Source organism: Aricia agestis, chromosome 1 (assembly GCF_905147365.1).
Source record: "Aricia agestis chromosome 1, ilAriAges1.1, whole genome shotgun sequence".
Taxonomy (NCBI): Eukaryota; Metazoa; Arthropoda; class Insecta; order Lepidoptera; family Lycaenidae; genus Aricia; species Aricia agestis.
The window spans coordinates 1,121,836-1,128,225 of record NC_056406.1 but is presented as its reverse complement, the minus strand read 5'-3'; positions in this window follow the sequence as shown (position 1 = coordinate 1,128,225).

Below are 6,390 nucleotides of genomic sequence, written 5' to 3'. Positions count from 1 at the left end.
TCGCACAATAAAGAAATAATAATCGTATCCATTTCGTCGTTCATTTTGCTCAGAGCAGAGGTTGCCTAGATACTGAATATATTTTTGTAGCGCCGCTGCAGTTCTAGTGCGGTATACCCAAAAATGACGCGTCATGTCGCGCAGTTCCGCTGTAGTTCAGTTACGCCTAGTGCGGTCTTACCTTTACATTTTAGTTGACTCTACATATTATGTAGCTACTAGCTGTTTGTAGAATGTAGAGTCAACTAAAATGTAATGTTTTGAAATAAAAAAATATAAAACTTAGTGTAAGTACCTCTATGTTTAAGTTAAGAAAATTATTTTACAAAACATTGCGAAGCAAGCAAAGAGCGCCAATTAAAAAGTTGTAAAACCTGTTAGCTGCACGCTGACTAGAGCTGGCGTCCAGCACAGAACATGACAGAACTTCCAACGGGTTAGCTGTCTACGAAGTACGAACATTAAACTAACTTTTGTAAGGGTTAACTACATTGTTTTTACAAAGCGCAAAACTTCACCTTTTTCTTTAAGGAAAAATCTGTGTTCAATAAAAAAACTAAATTATGTTGCAGTCTCTTTAGCCAGTGGGAAACGCTTTATACTTTATAGTTCATATTAAATGATGTAAAAAATGTCGTTGCTCGCAACTTTCGTTTATGTTATTTATTGTTTAATTTCAGATCCTTTCACCAGAATCAGTTCAGCGGTATACGCATACAATTTGGCATATAATATAATAGCACCGTCCTGTGCTATAATATCAACTGCTTGGTCCCCCTACTGTGCGCCACTCGCAGCCGGCACACTTAATATATTAAGTAATACCAGCCCCTATTGCTCCTTACATGTTGCTTAATAATAATATCTTATACCGGCATTAAAGTAATTCCATATGCTACCTATCGCTATAAATATATTTGGCTATTTACATTGTATTTTAAATACGGGCTTCTCCGTGCAAAGTACTAGTTACTTTTCTTCAAATGCAACATTGGGCTGGGAAATATTTTTTTATTCGTATGATTGTTTTAAAACATACGGCATTCTCAGAATATGTGCCCAGTTTGTGAGCTGTTATTTGACAGGAGTTTTTCTTTTCAACACAGTTGTTGATTAATTATAGGTTCTGGGATTAATTAATCAAACAAACTCCTACCAAACAATTTCAGAAACCTGACAATACTTAGTTGTTCTAGTCCAGCGGTCGTCACACTTCACTGGCCAAGGGCCACACACGACAATGTGAGTGCCAGCACCGGGCCGCAGCCCGCAGAGTATGTGAATATGGCGCTCCAAGAGCGGTTCCACACTAATGCTTTTTTACGCCTAGCTAGTAGCGAGTAGGTAAAGTGGCAATGACAGGACTTTGATCGAAAACTGCAGTGTCTCGCCACCTCGCTACTCTACTCGGTGGGTGTAATCAGACTATGAGTGAATAGCTTCATAGCTTAAAACAACTGGATTAGGGTATTAATATGAAATTTGTTAACTAAACATTAACTATAACCGGCCACTGCCAGGGGTCGTATTCTCGGTATTCGAATCTATCTCGATTCCTAAATTATCTTGCTTTTGGACCGTAGACTAAAAACCAGTATGTGGAGAGACCAAAGCTATTAAGTAACAAAATTACACTAAAATCAACCAAGTTCGAGTATAAGACTCGATTGCATGTCCCGAGTCGAGTCCCTGTTTGTTTTGTGTTTGTAATTTGTTGTAAACATTGATCGGCAGCAAAATTGCAACTGTCGAAACGAATCTCACTAATAGCCTCCTCCATTTACCATTTGGGTCCAGAACTGAGGAAGTGCCAAATCGTGGCCTATTGATTTAGAAGCTCGATTCGAAACGTGAGAATTGAGCTTTAAAACTTCATAACCCCCGTCCCCCACCTACCCTGACCTACTGGTTTACAAAACTTTTGTCTGTTAAAAATAGAAAAAGTTAGACAAGGCCGTCAACTCTAAATAGATATAGCTTATTTTAGCTGTTACTGATACTGATAGACTTTCTTGTGCACAACGCAACTAAATAAGTTTTCACTACAAAACACGTGCCTGCAAAATATAGCTGAAACAATAAAGCTCATGTTCCCTGCGCTCGTGGACGCGTTATAACGACGTGTCACGGCTGCTGGCTCGCAATAATTCATATTCGGTGATTGACGACGTTAGAATAATGAGAGCGACGCGATGTGCCCGCCCGGCGCCCCGGGTAAACCTGCACTAGATAAATTGTTAATTAACTGGGATCCGGGGAGCATACGCTCTAGTGGTTTTATCATGGTTAATTCTTAAGTTAAAATCTACATAGGAGCCCCCGTCGATCTTCATTTTTAAGAAAATATTATATCTATGCGATTGTAAAAATAGTAAGAAGATAATATTATATTAAATATAGTTTAAATTATTGCCATTAATAAAGCATTTTGCAAATATTATCACGGTTCAATAGAGAAGCAGAAACTTTTTCCTTAATCGGTGACGTGATGCGGCGCTTTGTGTCTAGCTATAGTTGTTAAACTAATATGTATTCTGTGGCTACAGTAGAAATGTAAATAAAACTCTAGTAAAATGTGACAGAATTTCACCTCCACTCGCGAGAGAGTTTTAGTAAGTGTAACAAAATGTATAATTAGTAAATTAGACCCTAAGCACCCCAATCTGCTAGTCACGTTACCAGTAGGAAATACTAAACGCGGATTAAAGCCTAATGCCAGAAGCGATGTCCGCAATTTTTATAAAGCTGATTACAATCAACTCAATAACCATCTTTACAGTAGTTCTCTGCCACAGAAGCTGTCTCAAGTAGGCGATGTCGATGTTATGGTCGATATTCTAAATACCACATTACAACTGGCAATCACTAATTGCGTGCCCAAACGTAAAACTATTAATTCCCATCACCCTCCCTGGTTCAACAAGTCCCTACTTAGGCTAAAGTCGGAACAGGACAAAATAAGGCGGAACTACGCGAAATATAAAAACCCAAGAGATAAAATAGAGTACGAAATAATTAGGAACCGCTTTCAAAGTTACATAAAAAATGCTACAGTGATTACAAACGGAAGTTAGAAAACAACATTCATAGCAATCCAAAATCTTTTTGCCGCTTTATCAAAGACAAGAGAAAAGGTCGTTCACCTATACCATCTCAGATGTTTCTCAACCAGGCCAATGCTAGTACCGGACCTGAAATCGCAAATCTCTTCGCCACCCACATCTGTATACACCAAGGACAATACATACGACCCAAGTCCTCTCCCCTCAAATGTCACAAAATTTCTCGGCAATATAACTATTTCAGTTTCTGAGGTCCGCAGGAGGATTCAATCTCTAGACATAAATAAATCCGCAGGGCCAGACGGGATCCCTCCAATTCTAATTAAAAAGTGTTGCAAACACCTCGCCCTTCCGCTTGCCATAATCTTCAACCGTTCCCTGTCAACTGGCAAATTTCCTGCAGCCTGGAAAAGTGCTCGTATTACACCCATACATAAAAAGGGCGATGAAAACAGCGTCACTAATTACAGACCCATATCAATCCTGTCGTGTTTTTCCAAGATTTTTGAATCGGTTATATGCCCATACATCACTCTTCGTATAGATTCCAACTTAAGCGACTTCCAACATGGTTTTCGAAAAGGGCGATCTACCGAAACAAACCTTCTATCTTATACGTCATATTTGTCGCAGGAGGTTGACAAGGGCCATCAAGTCGATGCAGTTTACACTGACTTTACCAGCGCCTTTGACAAAGTCAGTCACGCGCTTTTAGTGAAAAAGCTCGAGGCTAGCGGAATTCATGGTTCCTTGCTTAATTGGTTTTCCTCGTACCTCGAGAGAAGGACGCAGCTTGTTTGTGTTGGAGGTTACGAGTCATACATCTACGAAGCGGAATCTGTTGTACCTCAAGGAACTCACCTGGGTCCAATTCTTTTCTCTATTCTTTCTTTTTATAAATGATATCTGTCACTTTATTAAACACAGCAAATACTCCCTTTTCGCAGACGACCTAAAGATATATTGAATAGTGCGATCCCATCTAGACTTTTTACTTCTGCAAGACGATCTTAACAGTCTTCATGAATGGTGTGTAATTAATAAAATGATACTGAATCCTAATAAATGCTATCATATTAAATTCACTAGGAAAATATGTCCTTATCCATCTAGTTATAACCTGCACAATTCCATTCTTGAGGAGGTAAAAGAAATTCGTGACCTGGGTGTGATCTTGGATTCCAAATTAAAGTATATGTCTCATATAGAATCCATTGTCACAAAGTCAGCTCGAATGATGGGCTTTATAAACCGGAATTCATCTGGCTTTCACTAACAAAAATTCTACTGTTTAATCATCTTGTTCGCACCATCTTGAATATGCCAGCTCGATATGGAACCCAACATATGTGACTCATTCACAGATCATTGAATCTATTCAAAGGTCCTTCACCAGGCTACTGGCATTCTCCTGTTCGGGATTTTCTCACAGGTCTCCATATGAACAACGGCTAGACTTTTTTAAAATGTCTTGCTTAAAGACTAGACGAACTGTACATGACCTGCTCCTACTACACAAAATAGTAAACGGCCTTACCTCTTGCAGCGATCTACTCAATCTTTTCTCGCTAGTAGTCCCATACAACTTGCCTCGGAAGCCAATTACTAAATACTGTGCGGCCCCTCTTCTAGAACTAATTTAGGCTCACAAGCTCCAGTCTCTCGAATGTGCAAACTATATAGCTATGTTTGTTCCAATGTCGACGACGATATAGATATTTTCGGTATGTCCTGTAGCCAGTTCAGAAGAAAAGTAATGACATTTTATAACATTAATTAATAAAATACAAAAAAATATATATAGACATGGCGCTTTTTGTTCTTATATCAAACGTTATGAATTATGACTAATGTACAATTATCTATTAAGGTTTTTGTTGCTGTAAACACTACAATATTGTTAATATTTAAAGCTCTTCCTTATTCTAATAATATAATTAATGTAATGTTGTTATCTATTGCTAGCAATTTATCTTCTAGTAGTAGCAATGTAATGTTATTGATTATTTATTATTAATAGTATCTTAGTTCTATGTTAAATTGATTATTTAATTATTTTAGTTAAGTAAGTACTAATTATGCTTGAATAATATTATGATTAACTTGTACCTTAGCTAATGTTGTGTCACCTATAAAAGTGCATGTATCGGGATTGTACCTACTTGTGTTGTTTTTTAACTGTAATGTTCAATACATGTACTGCTGGTGTCCTTTTTGAATAAATAAATAAATATAATATTATTGAAAATAGAAATGTTTAATTTATATTGAAAACTTAGTTAAAATAAGTATAGATTTACCTAAGTCATAACCGTATATTATTATTTTCTGTATTATATGACCGTATTAATTTTCTGAACTCTACACGTGCACTGCACTGTGAAAACTCACGAACTTAACATATTAGTTGTTGGGAGTGTCCCAGTTACAAAATGTGTGGGGGACAATAATTGGGCTTAGCGTGGACTTACACTAACTCCGCTATTGTGTGGCCTGCCTTTGTTAGTCACCGCCCCCCGGGGATCTAGGTATTACCGCAAAACATACAGATGGACTAGCTTCATTAATCATGTGGTAGTAGAGCCCAATTCTCACATCTCGTGATGGCCACAATCTAAAAGATAAAAGTGTGGAAATTGGGCCCCCTGAGCCTGATTGTCCAGTCGTGCGTGAGACGAGGTGTGTGCGGGCAAGTTAGACGTGTGTGCGTGCAAGTTAGACGAGGTGTGTGCGTGCAAGTTAGACGGGTGTGTGCGTGCAAGTTAGACGAGGTGTGTGCGTGCAAGTTAGACGGGTGTGTGCGTGCAAGTTAGACGAGGTGTGTGCATGCAAGTTAGACGAGGTGTGTGCGTGCAATTTAGACAGCTTAAAGCGTCATTCGAGGTCGGGCTCCACGCCCAGTGAGCGAATTCGTAACTTAGCTGAAATTAAGCTTAACGTTATCGATTAAATATAATTGTGTCATGATATTCATATTATTTTCGCTCAATAGCATTACAAGAGACACATTGCACCTCTAGCGGCCCGTATTTCACAATATAAGGTTATCCACAGTAAGTGCAAAAGGTTGTTCTGGGATACATCATACAATTATTATATTACCTGTGATTCCCGTGTCCGCGTCGGCGCTGGCGTCCCCACTCCCCACTCCCCAGAGACAAAGTGAGGGCAGGCTCGGACAACTTTTACAAAACAGCTAACTTCTGTCTATGGTGTAAGGAAATCAGCACCAATTAAAACCAAAGATTGACTTTGTAGGGCTTTCGATTACAAAAGGAGTTTTTTTGCTATCGCTTTTACAAGAGTATTTTCAATACATAAGATATAT